The sequence below is a fragment of the Lissotriton helveticus genome, chromosome 1_1 (assembly GCF_964261635.1).
Source record: "Lissotriton helveticus chromosome 1_1, aLisHel1.1, whole genome shotgun sequence".
Lineage (NCBI taxonomy): Eukaryota > Metazoa > Chordata > Amphibia > Caudata > Salamandridae > Lissotriton > Lissotriton helveticus.
Window position 1 is genome coordinate 1,122,785,932 of NC_136057.1, and position 22,111 is coordinate 1,122,808,042.

A 22,111-nucleotide genomic window follows, 5' to 3' on the forward strand; every position below is an offset into this window, starting at 1 on the left:
CGGGAGGGTAAAAATTACTATTCCCACTCCAGAGAGTGCAACAGTATGGAAAGCATTGGATAGCGTAGGGGTCAAAAATACTATTTCCGCTCCAGTGAGTGCAACAGTAGGGAAAACGTTGGATAGCGTAGGGGTAAAAATGACTATTCCCACTCCAGTGAGTGCAACAGTAGGGAAAGCGTTGGATAGCGTGAGGCTAAAAATTACTATTCCCACTTCAGAGAGTGCAACAGTAGGGAAAGCGTTGGATAGCTTAGGGGTAAAAATTACTATTCCCACTCCAGTGAGTGCAACAGTAGGGAAAGCGTTGGATAGCGTAGGGGTAACAATTACTATTCCAACTCCAGTGAGTGCAACAGTAGGGAAAGTGTTGGATAGCGGGAGGGTAACATTTACTATTACCACTCCAGTGTGTGCAACAGTAGGAAAAGCTTTGGATAGCGTAGGGGTAAAAATTACTATTTCCACTCCAGTGAGTGCAACAGTAGGGAAAGCGTTGGATAGAGGGAGGGTAAAAATTACTATTCCCACTCCAGAGAGTGCAACAGTGGGGAAAGAGTTGGATACCGTTGGGGCACAAATTACTATTCCCACTCCAGAGAGTGCAACAGTAGAGAAATTGTTGGATAGCGTAGAGGTAAAAATGTACTATTCTCACTCCAGAGAGTGCAACAGTAGGGAAAGCGTTGGATAGCGTAGGGGTAAAAATTACTATTCCCTCTCCAGTATGTGCAACAGTAGGGAAAGCGTTTGATAACGGGAGGGTAAAAATTACTATTACCACTCCAGAGAGTGCAACAGTATGGAAAGCATTGGATAGCGTAGGGGTCAAAAATACTATTTCCGCTCCAGTGAGTGCAACAGTAGGGAAAAAGTTGGATAGCGTAGGGGTAAAAATGACTATTCCCACTCCAGTGAGTGCAACAGTAGGGAAAGCGTTGGATAGCGTGAGGCTAAAAATTACTATTCCCACTCCAGAGAGTGCAACAGTAGGGAAAGCGTTGGATAGCTTAGGGGTAAAAATTACTATTCCCTCTCCAGAAAGTGCAACAGTATGGAAAGCGTTGGATAGCGTGGGGGTAACAATTACTATTCCCACTCCAGTGAGTGCAACAGTAGGGAAAGCGTTGGATAGCGTAGGGGTAACAATTACTATTCCAACTCCAGTGAGTGCAACAGTAGGGAAAGCGTTGGATAGCGGGAGGGTAACAATTACTATTCCCACTCCAGAGAGTGCAACAGTAGGGAAAGCGTTGGATAGCGTAGGGGTAAAAAATACTATCCCCACTCCAGTGAGTTTAACAGTAGGGAAAATAATGATTTAATATATTAATAAAAATAAATTAAATATCAATAACAATAAAAAATTAATTGAAATTAATTACCAATTTAATATTATGTAATAAATAATCAATTAGAAATACAAATAAATATTAGGTATTAAATATTAATTGCCTATTCATAATTAATGAACATCTAATTAGTTTTCAATAACTAAAACTAATTAATAATAAAAATTAATACCAATTAATAATTAATTAACAGTAAATTAATTATCAATAAACAAAAAGTATTTTTAATGTGTAGTAAATCACAATTAAATTACTTCCTACCCTATTCCCCTATAAACCCACAATCTGTTATGGAAAATAAATTAATAGAATTATCATAATTATCAATTAATCAATTAATACAAATGCATTACCAATTAATAAAAATGAATTACCAATTAAAAATGATTTAGCAATAAATTAAAAATCAATACCGATAAATTAAAAAAAATTACTTAATGACAATTAAATTACTTTCCACCCTATTTCCTATAAACCCTCTACAGAACTAAAAAGCAAAATTAAATTAAAAATAATTAATAATTTCTAAACATTAATATTTAATTTAATATAATTAAATTACTTTCTACCATATTCCCCTATAAACTCACAACCCGCTACAGAATTAAACTAGGCAAAAATTAAATAACATAAAATTCATTACTTAAAATAAATTAAACATATATTACAACAATAATATTCAGTTTTAACACATATACTAACATACAAAACACTTTAAAAAAATGTGATATTATTAAAAATGTGATATATTTTAATGCCTATATTATATACTTAGATATTTTGACTTCTATATTTTGACAATCAATATAACTTACCTTCAATTCAATATTTTTAACTACTATATTGTGTCCATTCGATATTATGTCCATTCTATATTTAGTTTTCGACATATTGGCTAGTTACCTCAGGAATAAATGAGTACGACCGTCGGAGGGGTGTCCGTCAAAAAGCGCCCATTCAGTACAGTGTACCCTGCTCTACTAAGCTGGAGCACTGCGTACTCACCCAGTTTTGAGAGTCTGTGTCCTACGGGAATTGATTCTGGGGCAAGGTGAGTAGGAACCATTGGGGAAGCAATCCCGGTGTCCTCTGAAGCTTTACAGAACAGGTTTGTATTGAAATCTCCTGAGATGATACTGGGTATACTGCTGTGGTCGCTTAGTAGGTTACAGATGATATCTGTCAATTTTAGATTTTTCTCTCAGTGGTGCGCGGAGAAATATGCACGTTGCGGAGGAGCAGCTGGGTGTCTGAGGTTGGACTTCCCACCAACATTCCGGCGACCCAATCTACTTCGAATTTTTGCTGTTTGATGCATTGAGAACGTTTAGTAGAGGCATAGATCGAAAGACTACCACGCGGCCTGCAGAACTTGCACTGTCTAGAGGCAGGTGACGTGAATTCCAAATAGCCTTCAGTGGGGATGCTGGATACTACCCAGGTTTCCTGGAGAAGTATAATGTTCTTTTGTAAAGCCAAGGGTAGCTGCGGATTGACTTTTCAATCCCAATCCCTTGACATTCCAGGAATATATTGTTAAGCCATAATTGGGGATGATTCAATTGTTCCGACTCCGGGATAAAGCTTCTAGTAGCCATGAGCAATCAGCTCTTTGGGTGACTAGCTGAATTGTTGTTTGCTCTGGGGCAGCAGCTGGCGAGCAACTTCTTTCAGACTTTAGTACTGATAAAGGAGCCGGGCTTGTGCTGGAAGCGTGGACCTGTGTGTTTTCTAGTATTGATGGATAGCGAAGGACACTGGGTGTTGTTATCATTATGCTCCAGTTTTTAAATTGGTCGGCTTTTAACTGAACCAGTTTCCAGATAGCAGGTGACGTTAGTGTAATTTAAGTTGCTTGCTGCTTGAGTACCTTCACTAGATATAAATTCAATAGCGATTATATCTTTTGATAGCAAGATACTTAGTTCCGGGAACGATTTGAAAAGTCCAAGAATGTTCCCACGATTTAAAATATCATGAGGGTCTCTGGAGACATATTCTGGGGTTAACAGCAATTTGGTCTCGGATCTGTTAATTGCTTGGTTGTGCGCTTCCTCTACTGTTGGGGGCTTGTTTAGCTTAGAGGTTACCTCTGGTGCCATCTTGATTATATGTGTGATAGGCTGGGGGGAAGTCAGTTCTCGACGATGAATGATTGGTGATAAAACGGGGGAATACTACATGTTGCCACCAGCTGTTGATGACTAGGTAGGGTTGACGGGAACTGACCATCGGACACTTTAACTACACTTTGCAGGGCTGATCCATTGACCCCCGCTGAAAGTGGACAAGCTGCGATGATGTCAGATAATAACTTTTGGGGATTTGCAGTCCCGGCTGGTCCTTTGACTGTTGCTGCAGCTCTGCAGGAAGAAATTGATTGAATCCCGACATGACTTGAGTGAGTGGCTGCAATGAGGGCCTTGAGGCTTGAGGTGGAACTGCTGTTGGTGAACCGCTCGATTGTAAAAAACTTTTTGAGGCAATAAAGTTTGCGCTACTGGTGGCGGACTGGTGTTGGCTACAAGCGTTGTGGGGGATTCCCGCGAGGTCTCTGAAATATCCTTTGGGAAGTAGCTGGTAGTGGTGTTTTTAGTTCTGCTGTTTGTATATTCTGACTGTTCCACAATCTTTATTTTCCCACTTTAAAAACTGATACGTTTTATGATGGGATGGTGGTGCGTCCTGGGGTGAAGGGTCGGGTGGCCCTGGGGACAGAAGCTTTTTGATTTCTGATAATGCTGAGAAGAGGAAGTGAGGTAGGGAGGATAAAGAATCAATAATAGGAGAGCAGCAGCATACAGATTGAACAAGTTGGACTTGAGATTGGGCTTGTGTTAACAATAAGTTAAGCCCCTCAAGTTTTTGGTCAATCCCGGTTGTGTACACCGCCAGGGTGTTTAAAAGGTCCACCTGCAGGTCCATTTTATCCGAGTGATAAGTCAGCACTGTTGCCTTAGTTTGTAGGGTTTGTAGTAATTGTGACCAAAGATCATTTAAGTCCAGTGATGACGGTTTTTCCTGGACGATGTGCCTTTTTGGGTTCATTGATGAAAAAAGACAGATCTAAGAAGGTGGCCCCCTGGTGAATTGGCCTTCTGATGGCATTGGTCAGCTATGTTTACTGGGCATGATGGAGGCAACGTTTTGAAGTTTCTGAAAAGGGTGCTTGCTAGGGGCAGAACCTGTGGCATCAGGACTTTAGTGCTCCCTGTAGAACCGGCCATTGGGATTGGGAGTGGGGGCTTTAATGCTATCAGGAAAAACTGGCTTAGGTTCTGAGCAGACTGGGAAGTTGACAAAAAGGCCTCATTTGAAGTGGTTGTTTGGAGGGAGGCCGGTGCAGCTAGAACATGAGCATGAGCAGCCGATGAGTCTAAAGATTGCTGATCGAGGCCAGGAGTGCCCAGCTGTCACCGCAGATTTTTCTGGATGGAGATACTACCATTACTGGGATACCTGATGACGACAAGCAGCCAGACCCACCAGCAACTGCGTGGATAATTGGCTGAACTAGCGTTTGATGCGGGACTGCGACAGGAGTGATTGAAGAAGGATCCAGGAGTGTATTGGGGGTGCTGGGGCTATGCTTAGGGACTGCTGTTGCTTCAGGAAGGTTCCTAAAATAGACCCTCAATGAGATCTTTTTTGTCGAGGAAGTTAAGGGTGTTGTGGGCACTAGAGGGCCCAATTTCAGCTCTTCATGGCTAAATCTGCCTGAGCCGCTGCAGCCCCTGTGCAACAAGGAGTAAAGAGTGGCCTTGAAAGGGTTGAACTTGAGACAAAAGTTCCAAAAGTTGGGGCTTGTTTCCTGAGTCTGGGACCGAGTTAAATTTTACTATTGGTGTTGATTGCTTGGGGGCCATTGGAGCTGCGGCCGAGGATGTAGGAGCAGCCTTCATCTTGATACTTTTTTAAGGGCCTTCATTGAAACTTTCCTCACTCTCCCAGATCTTATTCTTGGGGGCTTCTGCTGATTGGAGTACCCGCCGTCTTGCTGCTGATAAGCACTTGAGTGCTGAGAGTGACTAAAGTCAGTGCAGTTTTTTTCTTTTCAATTTAGGATGGTCGAAAGGCTGCTGATATCTGGTAAGATCTGAAAGCAGGAAGCTGACCTGAAAGCCAACCGAGGGAACCATTTGGGCCTGTAGATTATGAAAGCCAGATGAATTCCGTTGGCTGGGCTTTGAAGTTTCGGTGGTTCGGTGGTACGGTGGTTCGGTAGTTCGGTGGTTCAAGGTTGGCTGGCTTGCCAGCAGGGCGACTTAAGACCTGTGCCTAGGCTTCTTCCAGCCACAAAGACAACTGCAGTCCCGATGTTGGCTAGATTGGCGGAGCTGAGTGCTGGGGTGATGGCAAATCCAATCGATAGTTGATAAGGTGATAAAATAGTGAGGTGGCATAGGGCAGGTGCACAGAGGGGAGCAGAGGAGGGGCAGAGGAGGGGCAAGCGGGGCACTCATGGCGAGACTGCAGGCTGCACCTGAACTACTCAGGCGGCCTCCGCAGTACCGCCGGGGGCTCACACTGCTAAAAGGCGGCCGCGCTTGCCACTGAAAGCCCTCTCACTACTGCAGTTGGGGTGGACAGACGGGCAATCATCAGCAGGAGCGGTGGGGTGACTGGCTGGCGTCCGTACCTGTGCTCCCTCGGACTTGCCAGCCCACTCTTCGCTCACCTGATTTTCTTTGAGGACTCCAAAGGCAGGGAGTGAATCCACACACACCGTTCCCTAGACGGCGCCTTCCTCTTAGCCAAGCAACTCTCGGCGTTTGTCACCCTCTTCGGTTCCTCGCTGCCTACCAGGATTTCCCATTCACTGGGAAAGGCAGGGAGACAGCTAGTCTCCCTGCCTTTCCCAGTGAATGGGAAATCCTGGTCTGGCTCACTCTGTAGCAAGGAGTGCAACATTGGGCGATCAGTAGATTAAAGGTAGTGCTGGGGTATTGCGCAAACTTAAAACCATTTTTAAATATGCAAAAATTTGAAAATGCACTGTAGTATACTATATTTGTGGAATGTAATGTAGTACAGTGTATTTTTAGATTGTTTACATATTTATTTTTGAAATCTTTTTTAAGTGCTGCCATACTTCCCACGTAGTGCTGCAGTACTGTATAAAAGTTTTTAAAAATCTATAGAAACATCAAAATAGTTTTAATCATCTATTACCACTTTAATAAAGTGTTTAATAGGTAGGGGAAAAAATGAAAACCTACTACTTACCTAGATCTAAGGCACTACCCAAAATACAGCCAAAGTTTGGTAAAGAAAACGTGGTTGCCTTTTACTTTTATAAAGACAGCCTTTAGCCAATTATATGCTCCCTTATCATGGGCAAGTACCACTGTTTACTGCTCAATTACATCTGCATACTGCGGCCTGAGAAATAACTAAGTTGCAGTACCTTATAAGTCCAAAACGGCAGAATGTATTTAATAAAATATTAAAAAGGATCCTCTCCACACAATAATGTATATTTCTGCAAATTTAATTAAAATACATTTGGATGTTTTTGGCGCTACATCCCTGTAAAAAGTCTTTGGAAAACCTATTGATGTAAAAACACATTTTGGGCCCCCCTTTTTCCTTTGAAACCCCTTTGCATCATCAGCCAATGTAGAAAAAGTAATAGGTCTGCAAAGTTCCATGGAGATTCATCAAATGAGATATAAAGTTATTATGAAGCAAAAATCGGAGTAATTTAATATTTAGGAATCCTAACTATAACTAGAAAGTGGCTACCTACTAAATATATAGGGGTCAATTAGGATGGGGGACGGATCGCCACCACAATGCAGGCAGTGGTGATCCGTCCGCCATCCCTGCCCGTCCGCCACCTTTCTTCCCCCGCCATATTACGATGGCGGGGGGGGACAGTGGCGGAGGGGAAGACCGTCTGCTGCTTTTCCGCCGTGGTCGCCTTGCGACCGCGGCGGAAAAGCTCTAATATGGTGGCGGTGTCTATCAGACACCGCCAGCCATATTAGGATGTGCTGGAGGATATGCCTTTCCGTGGCGGAAATGCCGCCCCGAAAAGGCATATGGTTCCTGCTTTGGGGGCCCGTTGCGGGCCCCCAGGTTGAAGGGGGTGTTGGGGGTGCACATTGGGGGTACCTATGGTACCCCCCTGCAGTTGCATGCACAATGCGGCAGGCACCGCGCAGTGCCTGCCACTTTGTGCATGCAAATGCATAGAGTGCATTTTTAACATTGCGGCGGGTGCTGCTTAACACCTTGGCTGCTAGGGATCTCCTCCTGCTGTGCTGGGCCATAATGTTAATGGGTGCATTCATGACGAGCTCAGCTCCTCATGAGCAAACGAGCACCGTGCCTCATGACGAGCTGAGCTCGTCATGAGCACGGAAGGGGTTTAAGCAGCACCCGCCGCAATGTTAAATATACGGGATGTGACCGCCAGGGTGGCGGTCACATCCTAATTCCTACGGAGTAAACGCCGCTGCCCTTGCGGACGGTTCCTCCACCTCGGGGGTGGCGGACGGACGCAGGTCCGTCCGTCATCGTAATCGACCCCATATTTAGGTCCACAAGATTTTACATTACAAATATGTAATTTCGATATCTTTTGCCCTCATATTTTTCCAGCTATATTTTTATAATACAATATTTTTTGTGATTGATATTGGATCATAGAAGCATGCAGGAAAGGCTTTAAAGGCTGGTCTGATGTGCTCAACCTTGCAGAGGTTCAGGTTAATTTTGGCAACCTGATTTTGTAATCTGTAGAACTAGTTTCTTAAGGAGATGAGGTTTCACTAGTCAAGGTGTATGATGACCAGTTGTCTACTAAGTTACTCCCAGTGGTCATTTTGGAGCAGCAGAACACTTTTTGCAGAGTAGTAGCAAGAGCTGTGTATCAATGCCATTGACAACTGCTTTGACTCATGGAGCGAGTCAGAGCTCAGAGTTAAAGAGAAATCGCACTTTCTTTAATTTCAGTGTGGCAAATCGAGTAGGCAGGATGACATCTGCAGAGTGCAGCATCAAATCATTTGTGGGGATAACTCCACAAATCTAATCTATGGGGCTGATTATCGCGGTAGTGGTAGTCCTTCTGCCACATTACTACTTCAAAAGTTGTTACAGTGGAGTGCCACCAGCTGCACCAGGGAACAGTTGATTCCCTGGTGGTGGTGGAGCTGCTCCGCAATGTAAAATGCTGAGTGGGACTGACGCAGTCCTGCTCTGCATATTGCCTGTTCTGCCACCGGCAGCCATTTCATGGCTGGCGGAGAGGGGAACAAAGGGGGGCTATATATAGGGCCCCCATGCCCCCCCTGAAATGGGGATACATTCAGGGTGCATACATATGCCCTCCTGTCTGTATTCCCCCAAAGGAACTTTTTTTCTGCTCCCATTGCGGGGCCTGTTTTCCAGGCACCGCCATGGGAAAGGCAAAGGGCTGTCCTCCTTACATGAGTTTCACTCGTAATAAGGCAGACGGTCCTTGCACAGCTTTGGCGCAGCTGTTTCAGTGGAGAGCCGGTGCCACTGTGCCCAAGTCCGGTCATATTTGCCCAATTTTTTGATCTTTCCAGTAAACTTGTATTGGCGGTACCAATGAAATAGTGACCAGATATTTCAAAACTCCCCCTCCAATCTAGTGTTTATCAATGGTAATTTTAGCTACAAAGAAATTGAGAAGTATTTTGTCTGACAACAATAGCTTCAAATATATATACTGGCCATTTTAATATTAACTTGTACATCCATCTTAATCCAGACTTCAAAGGCTCCATAGTGAAATAGTGGATGTGACTTACCCATGAGAGCCTCTGCAAATTAATGACCACTGCAACTATGAAGAATGAAAGCAATGTATCACCAAATATGTTCCTGTGGCCTTTACTAGATAGGATCGTATGGCTTGTCTTGCCCGTCTCGTGCAGACAAAAAAAAAAGGAAGTGAGGTTGGGAGCTTCAATCATGCTATGAACATCGACTCTTGTTATTGACTTTCTATTGTGTGTCTAGAGGAGCATATTCTGCCTAAAGCAGTTCTGGAGCATGCATCCAGTTATAAAATGATCTGACAAGCGATGATGGGAAGAAAATAAATCCACCTGGACTTTGTAAAATATGCCCATAACATGTATCAAATATACAAGGGAGACAATCTTCATGGCACAGTTTCTTTAAGCTGGTTGGATCATTATGTATTATAATATTTTCACCCATTTTGCTCTCCTGTTTTCTTTAAATCGTATGTATGGAGTTTAATTTATTTTATTTTGTCCATCTCATGTTTTTCTTTCTCAGTAAGTAGGCGGTGGAGCCAAGGGCGTCTGCCCTCCGTACTATGAGTTGCTGGGTTATGGTTGAGTCCTTTTTTGCCTACAGTTTGTTATCCTGTTTCATTGAGTGAATCTTTCAATTGCTTTGAGCAATGACCGTCTTCTTCCCTCGCCTCTCTTCGGCTTGCTCCTTAAAGGCCCTGCATGCTTAAATACCTGCATTACCGTTGAGAAATTTTCTTGGTGACTACTAACACTTTGCGCTTCTTAATATTTTATCCACTTTGTAATTACTTTTGTGTTAGGGATGTGGCCCCCTCGCAGAATAATTTATTTTACCCTGTTCTTGTAATTCATGTAGATGGTGTTTTGTTAATTTAGTTTACCCATTTTGTTAATTGATTTGTATTTCACATCATTTCTATGTTTTACGTTTTCCTTTCCAGTTTGTACTTACACAGGAGACCATGCCTTTCACACTAGGACTATTCAGAAAAGGGGGTGGTGATGAACAGAGTGTCTGAATTAAGCAGACCACTCTTACCCAGTCCAAAGATCAGGGCTTGATCCATCACCGTTATTTAGCTCACTGCCCCATCCCAGCTCAAAACCTGGCTATATGCAAATTAGTCTGTCCCTGGCCCAGTGCATCATGGGAACAGGACAGACCAAACTACCAAGCCAATTCTTCACCAGAAAGGAGACAAGCTACCGGGGACCGGTTTCTGGCATTTCAGCCTCGTCGGCCCGGCTTGCTTGAATCCTGATGGAGCAGTGAGCAAGGGACTCATGTCTGAGTATACCCTGCCACACCTATAGTGGCCAAAAACGATTTAGAAAAGGGGGTGGTGATGAACAGAGTGTCTGAATTAAGCAGACCACTCTTACCCAGTCCAAAGATCAGGGCTTGATCCATCACCGTTATTTAGCTCACTGCCCCATCCCAGCTCAGAACCTGGCTATATGCAAATTAGTCTGACCCTGGCCCAGTGCATCATGGGAACAGGGCAGACCAAACTACCAAGCCAATTCTTCACCAGAAAGGAGACAAGCTACCGGGGACCGGTTTCTGGCATTTCAGCCTCGTCGGCCCGGCTTGCTTGAATCCTGATGGAGCAGTGAGCAAGGGACTCATGTCTGAGTATACCCTGCCACACCTATAGTGGCCAAAAACGATTCAGAAAAGGGGGTGGTGATGAACAGAGTGTCTGAATTAAGCAGACCACTCTTACCCAGTCCAAAGATCAGGGCTTGATCCATCATCGTTATTTAGCTCACTGCCCCATCCCAGCTCAGAACCTGGCTATATGCAAATTAGTCTGTCCCTGGCCCAGTGCATCATGGGAACAGGGCAGACCAAACTACCAAGCCAATTCTTCACCAGAAAGGAGACAAGCTACCGGGGACCGGTTTCTGGCATTTCAGCCTCGTCGGCCCGGCTTGCTTGAATCCTGATGGAGCAGTGAGCAAGGGACTCATGTCTGAGTATACCCTGCCACACCTATAGTGGCCAAAAACGATTCAGAAAAGGGGGTGGTGATGAACAGAGTGTCTGAATTAAGCAGACCACTCTTACCCAGTCCAAAGATCAGGGCTTGATCCATCACCGTTATTTAGCTTACTGCCCCATCCCAGCTCAGAACCTGGCTATATGCAAATTAGTCTGTCCCTGGCCCAGTGCATGATGGGAACAGGGCAAACCAAACTACCAAGCCAATTCTTATACTGGGAAGGAAACAAGCTACCGGGGACCGGTTTCTGGCATTTCAGCCTCGTCGGCCCGGCTTGCTTGAATCCTGATAGTGCAATGAGCAAGGGACTCACATCTGAGTATACCCTTCTATGCTTATGGTGGACAAGATGATTCAGAAAAGGGGGTGGTGATGAACAGAGTGCCTGAATTAAGCAGACCACTCTTGCCCAGTCCAAAGATCAGGGCTTGATCCATCACCGTTTTTTAGCTCACTGCACCATCCCAGCTCAGAACTTGGCTATATGCAAATTAGTCTGTTCCTGTCCCAGTGCATGATGGGAACAGGGCAGACCAAACTACCAAGCCAATTCTTATGCTGGGAAGGAAACAAGCTACCGGGGACCGGTTTCTGGCATGCCAGAAACCGGTCCCCGGTAGCTTGTTTCCTTCCCAGTATAAGAATTGGCTTGGTAGTTTGGTTTGCCCTGTTCCCATCATGCACTGGGACAGGAACAGACTAATTTGCATATAGCCAAGTTCTGAGCTGGGATGGTGCAGTGAGCTAAAAAACGGTGATGGATCAAGCCCTGATCTTTGGACTGGGTAAGAGCGGTCTGCTTAATTCAGGCACTCTGTTCATCACCACCCCCTTTTCTGAATCATTTTGTCCACCATAAGCGTGGAAGGGTATACTCAGATGTGAGTCCCTTGCTCATTGCACTATCAGGATTCAAGCAAGCCGGGCCGACGAGGCTGAAATGCCAGAAACCGGTCCCCGGTAGCTTGTTTCCTTCCCAGTATAAGAATTGGCTTGGTAGTTTGGTTTGCCCTGTTCCCATCATGCACTGGGACAGGAACAGACTAATTTGCATATAGCCAAGTTCTGAGCTGGGATGGTGCAGTGAGCTAAAAAACGGTGATGGATCAAGCCCTGATCTTTGGACTGGGTAAGAGTGGTCTGCTTAATTCAGGCACTCTGTTCATCACCACCCCCTTTTCTGAATCATTTTGTCCACCATAAGCGTGGAAGGGTATACTCAGATGTGAGTCCCTTGCTCATTGCACTATCAGGATTCAAGCAAGCCGGGCCGACGAAGCTGAAATGCCAGAAACCGGTCCCCGGTAGCTTGTTTCCTTCCCAGTATAAGAATTGGCTTGGTAGTTTGGTTTGCCCTGTTCCCATCATGCACTGGGACAGGAACAGACTAATTTGCATATAGCCAAGTTCTGAGCTGGGATGGTGCAGTGAGCTAAAAAACGGTGATGGATCAAGCCCTGATCTTTGGACTGGGTAAGAGTGGTCTGCTTAATTCAGGCACTCTGTTCATCACCACCCCCTTTTCTGAATCATCTTGTCCACCATAAGCGTGGAAGGGTATACTCAGATGTGAGTCCCTTGCTCATTGCACTATCAGGATTCAAGCAAGCCGGGCCGACGAGGCTGAAATGCCAGAAATCGGTCCCCGGTAGCTTGTTTCCTTCCCAGTATAAGAATTGGCTTGGTAGTTTGGTTTGCCCTGTTCCCATCATGCACTGGGACAGGAACAGACTAATTTGCATATAGCCAAGTTCTGAGCTGGGATGGTGCAGTGAGCTAAAAAACGGTGATGGATCAAGCCCTGATCTTTGGACTGGGTAAGAGCGGTCTGCTTAATTCAGGCACTCTGTTCATCACCACCCCCTTTTCTGAATCATTTTGTCCACCATAAGCGTGGAAGGGTATACTCAGATGTGAGTCCCTTGCTCATTGCACTATCAGGATTCAAGCAAGCCGGGCCGACGAGGCTGAAATGCCAGAAACCGGTCCCCGGTAGCTTGTTTCCTTCCCAGTATAAGAATTGGCTTGGTAGTTTGGTTTGCCCTGTTCCCATCATGCACTGGGACAGGAACAGACTAATTTGCATATAGCCAAGTTCTGAGCTGGGATGGTGCAGTGAGCTAAAAAACGGTGATGGATCAAGCCCTGATCTTTGGACTGGGTAAGAGCGGTCTGCTTAATTCAGGCACTCTGTTCATCACCACCCCCTTTTCTGAATCATTTTTTCCACCATAAGCGTGGAAGGGTATACTCAGATGTGAGTCCCTTGCTCATTGCACTATCAGGATTCAAGCAAGCCGGGCCGACGAGGCTGAAATGCCAGAAACCGGTCCCCGGTAGCTTGTTTCCTTCCCAGTATAAGAATTGGCTTGGTAGTTTGGTTTGCCCTGTTCCCATCATGCACTGGGACAGGAACAGACTAATTTGCATATAGCCAAGTTCTGAGCTGGGATGGTGCAGTGAGCTAAAAAACGGTGATGGATCAAGCCCTGATCTTTGGACTGGGTAAGAGTGGTCTGCTTAATTCAGGCACTCTGTTCATCACCACCCCCTTTCCTGTTTCACACGAGGACTGGCAGGAATTCAGTTGAATGTGTTTTTGCCCATGTCTTTTGTTTTCTTTTATTAGAGAAAGCTATATGTTGCTTGGAGCAATGACCACCTTCATCCACAACTGTTGTCCTTATGCTTGAGGGCGCTATGTGTGCAGCCGCACCGCGTAAAGTGGGTGTACTGACACCATGGCGGTGGCAAGTCTGCCTGTACCTGCGAGTGTCCCTGATGTTTCCTGAGTGAGAAACTCTGCCTCTAATACTAAAGAACCTGCTCCTCATATTTACTATTCTAGAGAGCAGCTATATGTTGCATCTTCAAGTCAATGATAAGCCCTCTTGCTCTACAATGGAAAATAAGGAACAAGTTGACATGGCGCAAGCTAGTGGATCTCGATACTCAGGCTTATACTTGTGCTACTATTTATCACTCCTTTCTTCCTAATGTTGTATTAATGCCAAACCACAAATTGGAATTAACCTACTACATTGAGGATTTGCAATCTGGATTTCTTTTTCATCAAACCCTGGGTAAAGAAGTCCTCAGCTTCATATAACACGCAAGCAATGTCTTCTATTTACACAATTCTCTATGCTGACTGTCTGGGAAAATATGGTGGTGATGTGACAGTTATTTACTAAGCAAACACAAGGAGATGAGAGACAGAGCGCTGACATTTTCAGACACTCATCCCCAGTCACAGCTCTGGGTTGACTCCATCATAGTTCTTTAGCTCACTTCACCACCTCAGTACATACCCAGCTATATGCAAATCAGTCTTGACCCTGTGCCTCATGGGAACAGTCCAGCCCGAACTACCAAGCCAGGTCTTCCCTGAACTGGAAACAAGCATCCTGTGACCGGTTTCAGGCTAGCACCTCTCATCAGCCAGGCTAGCTTGAATCCAGTGGCAAAGTGAGCAAGGGACCCACATCTGGGCATCATACCCTGCTGAAATGTTTCAGAGCTCCGTCCATCATCTCCTTGTGCTTGCTTTGTTTGACCTATGTTGGCAGGGTACACCCAGACGTGGGCCTAGTAGCTCCTGCTTTCCCTGTGATTTTCAGAAATGGGTTTTGACAAAATTAATGAAAAGAATACCCGTAAATAGAATTTTTTTTCACAGGAAGAAGTTCATTCATTTCAGAAAAAAAGACAGTATAAAAAACTTTGCCCTCAACTGTTTTAAAAGTGTGTGTGCCTGTTTTCAATAAAGATATTTTGTTTAAATATTTTTTTTAAGTTTTAAAGAATACGTTTATTAAAAACAGTGTAATACAAACTAAAAAATGGACAACGAGTAGTATGTTAGAATAACAAGAAGCAATTAAATAATGTAAAGGAAATTGGGTGGAGAGAAGAGGAAAAGGAATAAGTACATAAGTGTGTGAGTATAAACAGAGCATAAATAATTAAATACATTATAAGCAATACAGAATGGATAACTATAAAATCCAAAGTAGGAATTCCAAGTGGTTGTAAAACTTCTTGAGCGCTGGCTTAAGGTGCAAAAAACAATTTTGAAGAATGATCCAGAAAAAACTAGGGATATAGGATACACATTGGCAATGTCTAATCAATGACTGTGGCATACCGCATAACCCCATGCTTTAGATGATAGTTGTGTAGTGTCTTGCCAATGTCGAGTTATTTGATGAAAAACAATTGCTAATAACGAGTCTGATATTTTCAAGTTGAATGGAACATTTGCCCATGCTTCAGACACACAGCCTAAAAACATGTTAATAATAGAATAAAGTATGATGGAATGGAATGGAATATGGAGTTAATTTGACTCCAGGCTTGTTTCCAAAAAGTGGAAACAGAAGGGCATTTGAATAATAAGTGTTCCAAATCAGCTTTCAAGGGAGAACAAGTCCAACAAGTGTCTGGTGTTTCTTTGTTAATCCTACATAGGAAAGTGGGGGTCAGAAAGAGTCTATTATATATGAAAAAAGTGTTGAGTCATGTTTGCTACTCAGGAGGATGTCCAAATCTTGATCAAAATTTGTTTACAAGAGTGTGTGAGAAAAGTAGTAGAAAATTCTGTTTCCTATGCTTACTCCATGTTAGATTTGGGCCTGTTATTAGAAATGCACTGTAAGTGGGAGTAAATAGTAGAGGCCTTTGGATGTGTGTGTGAAAGATCTCCAAGAACATTGGAGCATTTTGGAATTGAGGAAGAAATTGATTTAAAGTGTGAATAAGTATGAAAAACGGAGTTCATTAAAGTCATACATCTGTTTCAGAAAGTGGTTGGAAGATAAAAAAAATGCCTGAGCTTCTGAGAAACATATAAGGAAGTCGTGATAAAACAATCGGTTTACCCATTTTAGTCCTCTGGTTCTCCAGGTATGCCAATAAATAGGTTTACTTTTTCGATTGTATAAAGTGATTGCGCCAGATGGTAGAATCCATGAAAGAGCTTACATATTTAGGATGATAAGAACTAACATAAGCTAATATTTAGCAAGTGTTTCTAAAGATAGGAGTAGAAAATTGTTGAGGTTTTTGCATAATAGTTAAATATTTGTGAAATGAAAAGTGGTACAAAAATGCACGTTCCACATCTACCCATAATGAAGTGTAAGGTAATGAGGACGTAATCCAGAGCACAGATTGCTTTAATGAAAATGCTTTAAGATAATTAGGAAAATTCGGAAATTCACTCCTCCCTCGAATTGGCATTTTAGTTTAAGTAAAGACATGTGGGGCTTCTTGTTAATCCACAGAAAAACAGATAAGGTTGAATTAAATGTTTAATACACTTTAGGAGGAATAGCCAAGTATAGATAGATAAGCTAAAATGAATAATAGGGACCGACATCATCCAATCAATCCCACCAGGATAGGTGTAGGAGATGCCATCTCGTGGTTAAGGATGTAATTTTATGAAGATAAGTTTCTATGTTTATAGAAATAGAAGGGGTGAGTGATTGGGACAATTGGAGAATCAGATTTTAAAGCTGTTTAGATTGCCATGGAAAATTGGATGAGCAGAAGCCATGCTTGGAAGTGAATTTGTTCAAGGGTAGAATTTCATATTTATCATGGTTCAATTTATGTCCAGAAAGAGAGGCATAAAAGGCAACTTCAGATGAAAAAGCAGAGAGTGATGAATGGGTTTTGGAATAAATGACAGAATCTCAACAGTATTTGCTGCTAGATTGACGTGAAAGACATTACGAGGTCTATTATAATGTCGGGTGGATCGCCAACCCCCGCATGGGGGTTGTGATCCGCCCAACATTTTCTCCTGCCCGCCTCCCATTTCTCCCCCGCCATATTATGATGGTGGGGGTACCGCGGCGGACGGGAAGATCGCCCACCGTTTTTCTGCCCGGTAAGTTCGCGGACAGTAAGTTCACGAGCGGCAGAAATACCAGCACAAACTGCAGTTCGCACTGCACTCCGCCACTCGCGGAACTTCGCGGAGTTCCGCGTAGCAAAACCCCACAAACTACGTCCAGACTGTTAAACATGCAGTACTTAATGAAAACGTAATTATTGCAAATGAGAAGACTATTGTTCAGAATGACGTGCCACACATTGAGTGAATTGCACATCTGTTCCATTGGGGCAGAATACGGGACCAGTCTGCATGCCTCAACTTTGCCATGAGCTCCCACAAATGTGAGTACAAGGAGGAGTGCATCCTATCATTTGCTTTGTGACACATCTCCGTGTGCCAGGTCTACCTAGCACTGCATGTAGTATAGGTAAGTCACTTCTACAGCAGGCCTAACAGCCCTAAAGCAGTGTGCACTATACACATGTATGGGAATATCTGCATGAGTCCCTGTGGCATCTAAGGTTGCCCTTAGATGACACCATTGCACAGGGAAGCCATACAGAGTACTTGAGCAGGTTTTTTTTTTGTTTTGTTTTTTGCAGAGTTTTATATAACGCGAACTAGACCCGAACCGAATCAGGTATCAGAGCGCTTTACACATATTCCAGTTACGTTACATGAGTTAAGTTTCATTTTTTTTTCAGGCACGGGGAGATTAAGTGATTTGCCCAGAATCACAGGAGGTTTTTGGCGTCGTTACCAAGACTCGAACCCAGTTTCTCCAGGTCCGAGGTCGAGCGCCCTAGCCGTTAGGCCAACTCCTCTCTCATCATTACAGGTTTCTCATCTACATGATGGCTTCACTGTACCCCAAGATATTTAGTATCAAACACCTCATCTTAATAAACCCACACTGATGCCAGTTCTGGAATTATTAATAAATGCACCCAGAGGCACCTCAGAGGTGCCCCCTGAAAACCTACAGATTACTAGTGTGTTGACTCACCGGTCTCAACCAGCCAGCCACCATAGACAGGTTACTGACATCCTGAGGTGAGAGCATTCACTCTTGAAGGCCAGAAACAAAGCCTGTTCTGGGCAAAGGTGCTCACACCTCCTCGATGCAGAATGTGCATTCCAGAGCAGGAAGCTTCCTAGTCCCTGCTGCCTTTGTTGTGTAACCCATGCTTCTCCAGATAGTGGAGATGACCACCACCTGTCCTGACCCATCTTTTCGGTGCCAAGACAGGTGGGAAAATGTGTAAGATTAAGAGGTGTGCCAACATTCTGCCAGCACCACTCCTACGGTGGGCCATCTGATGTAGACCTCACTTTTCAAATTCCTCCATCTTGTTTTGGACTGAGTGCAAAGACACCCGAACCAACCAGTGTCATGCAGCACCAACCCCTGGGGTATCGGATGCCCTGCACCAAACACCAACAGTGAGAGTTCAGTCCGTGTTCTTACTGCACCACGACTAAACAGCCATCGAGGGATATTAACATTACTGAGACCTACTTCAAGAGTGGCCCTGCGGCCTTGATTTTTCCCTGACAGCTGTTTGTCCCTGACCACGAGAAGTAATCTTTCGGCATCCAGGCCAGCCCACCAAACCCACCAAACCACCAAGCCCACCAAACACCAAGCCTTCCGGCCTGGGTCCCGATTTACCAGGTGTGCCCCCGTGCTCTAAGATCCCTTGTGACCAAAACCCCCGTTTGGGAGCTCTAGAACTTGGCCCCAAGTGCCCCTGTGCAGCCTAGCGATGTGTCCCCCCTTCACCATAGCTCACCAACTACCAACCTCATCAACAGCCTGTTCCCATTAGAATCTGACTGATTCCCAAAGAAACTGCTGGTATTACTTTGCACCACCACATCTCCGAATCCCAAATGTGAACCCCAAAACAGACTGAACCTACCTAATGCATCTTTGACTTTCCCCCCCACAGGATTGCACTGTGCATAAAAGCGCACAGGTTTGGACATTGTACTTACCTGTAAAGATTGCTATTAAAAACAGTACTTACCTTTGAATTAAGTTCTTGGTTTTGAAATATACATAAAAAGAAGTGTTATTTTTCTAATCTGATCTTTAGATTTATTCTTTGAATGTGTGTCTCATTTTTTGACTCAGTGAGTACATGAAATGCTACGCACTACCCTCTGATAAGCCTAACTGCTCGCCCACACTACCACTAAAGAGAGCATTAGTATGATCTACCTTAGCTTCTGTAAACCAATGTAACTCTCTACAAAGTGTGCTTCTTTTTAGTACACAATATAGAGAGCCAGCTTGCTACAGAGTGCCAATCAAGGAAGGGGTTGACAAAGTGGTTGAAATTGCCTGCTAGAACAAAATGATCATCAGGATATTGTAGCAATTTCTTGGAGATAGTGGACCAAAACTTCCATTCCGGAGCATTAGGGCTGTGTTCATTGAAGAGCACAATCGGAATCTTATCAATATACAGTTTCAACAATAACCATTGAGGCACCTTTTGAATGTGTAAGGACGTATGACACAAAATTATGACCCATGGTTTTTCCCAATACCTGGTGAAAAGAGCACTTTGCTCACCCACCCTTTACGCAATTTCACAGACTCAATATGTGTAAGATGAGATTCCTGTAAGAAAGCAATGTGAGTGTTAAGGTTTACCAGATGAGATAAAGCTCTTCAATGTTTGACTGGGGAATTTAAACCTCTTACATTCCTTGATACCATGGTCAAAACCATTGAAGAAAAGCAAAATGGAAAGTACAATCAGACATAGTATTTAAATAGATAAAGGAGAACCTGACAAGTATTAATGGAAAAATATAATGAAGTGGAAATAATACCTACACAAATCCAGAATGATAAAAAGAAAAAAGGAGGGAGAAGATATGTCTAAAGAAAAGAAAAGAGGGAAGGCAAATATAGAACAATGAAAGAGATAGTGCAAGCAGAGGACGATAAAAATAACAAAACGGTAAACATACCTACAAATACTTTGATGAGGGTGGTGGGGGTGACACTGCAGAGAAGACATTATGGCCAGACTCCAAGGGGTAAACAGGGTGCAAAGAGGTTGACACAACATGAAATGGAAGATGGGGACGCACACATAGGAGGGAGCAACTTCTGTAATAAGAGAAAATGTGAAGGTTAATCATTATACATAAAATGCAATAGCTTTCAATATTTCTGCATTTTTTAGAAATAGCATAAAATACTTTTAGCAGAGCTATATCATAAGATATGGTAGAAAGAAGTGATAACAGTGGCTTAACAATCCCATAAATTCTATTCTGTTAAGATGTGAAGAAGAACAGAAATAAATATGAAGAGATCATTATCACGAAAGGGGGAATGTGGTAGTGTTTATGCTCTCCGTTTTACACGCTGCAAGGAAAGTTTAAAGATGAGATGGGTCCGCATAGGTCATCGTTTTATTATTGTATGTGACCATAAAGGGACAGTGATGAAAGAGCCTGAAACTAGCTCCCATAGAGCAAAGAGTGGGTGGCATATTTAAAAAGTCTCTTCGATGGTCTGCGTGCTCTCAGCATAATCCTGTGAAAAGAAAATCTCATGACCTGACCAGGAGACATGCTTCAGCTGTTTGGCAGCAGAGATACTGTTCTGTATATTCTAGAAAATATAGGATAACTCCTCTTTGCTTTATGAAAGTAGTAGGAATGGAAGGAGGGTGACCCAACCTGTGAGTGCTCTAAATGTTAATAAGTGGATATGCTGGTAATTTCAATACCTAAGGTAAAAAAGTTTTGAAGAATGAGATAGGGTTCATCCCTCTGAACCTTGAGGAAGGCCATAAATACGTAGGTTGTTTCTCCTATCATGGTTTTCAAGGTTTTCAACCTGCTTCGGTAAAGAAACTATCTGCATTTGTAGAACATTCAATTTGAGGGAAGTTTTGTTTAAACTTTCAATTTTGTTTTTCCACTATAGAGATCCACTCTTGCATGGACGACCACCTGTCACCAAGATTCTGCAGCCTAGCATTAGTTTCCTCCAGGAACAGGCGCAAGGCTCTAATTTCCTCCAGCAGAAGGTTCATTGAAGTGGTAGGCATAGATTTTGTGGAAGAAGATAAGTCCTTTTTAAGCCTTTTTATGGTTAAGCAGAATTGGAATGAGCGGCTGAGGAAGGAGAGGGGTTGGAGCTTCCACGCGACGTAGAATTCTCTTTTTATATAGAAGAATTTTTGAGAAATGTACTTGTAGAATGTCTGGAGGGTTGTTTAAAGATCTTCACTCAGCGCATAAACTAGAAATCTCTGAAGCTATGCAAAAGGAAGGCAACGTAACAATATACTACACACTGTGGGATTTCAAAGACAGATAATAGGAGCCTACAAATGAAAAGAAAAGTGATAAGGCCAAAGAGGCAATGTACAGAACTTCACATCCTGTCAGGAATTTCCAGTGTTTACAATTAACCCTTCATGAGAAAAACAGCCACTTCTCTCAACCGACAGGCAGAAGATCTGTTTCCTGCTTGAATGAATGGAGACGCATAGCAGGGGACAAGTAAGTGTGCGGCCGTAAAATGCATTGCGTCGGGCATAAAATGACAGCTGCATCTGAGGGAGACAAGCGTCTCGCTGAATATGTGAAATTAGTGCCTCCCTAGAGTCATAAACACCTCCTAAAGTAGCCAGTACACATCACCTACGACGAAATTGCTTGAGAGGCATTGTCAACCATGGAAGCCGCCACCGCATCCCTGCTATCTACGCTGTCCCCAGGAGCTTCAGCAGAACATCGTCGTATGTCCAGCCATCAAGCCACGCCCTCCTTGCTTAAATATTTTGAATTACAAACCTCCAGGGATTATGAAATTGAATAAAACATGCCCGGTGACCTACATGAGGCCTGTGTTGAAGGGAGAGGAAAACAGATAAAAAGAAAAATTACCCTGCTCTGTATCTCTCTTCCTACCTGGGAGATAGCTGGCCTGAATGAGTTGGTGAGTCCCAGACTTGAAGCGCTCTTTCCTGAAACAGAGGTTTTGGCAGGTAAAAATACCACAGAAAGGGTGTGACCAGGGAAAAAGCCTGAGAGCATCGGAACATGCCGCTCCAGACTCAGTAATCAGGAATAGTCAATCCCAGTAAGCAAATTATAGGGGGAACATCCTTT

General features: G+C 43.6%; 1 long non-coding RNA gene across 1 annotated transcript in view; it reads right to left on the reverse strand.

Moving 5' to 3' along the window:
• LOC144772279 (uncharacterized) overlaps window positions 1-22,111 on the reverse strand; it is a 546,095-nt gene that overhangs the window by 213,427 nt on the left and 310,557 nt on the right. The window contains exon 2 of the long non-coding RNA XR_013599704.1: window positions 19,949-20,090. This is a non-coding gene — a long non-coding RNA (uncharacterized LOC144772279). The remainder of the gene's footprint in view (window positions 1-19,948; window positions 20,091-22,111) is intronic.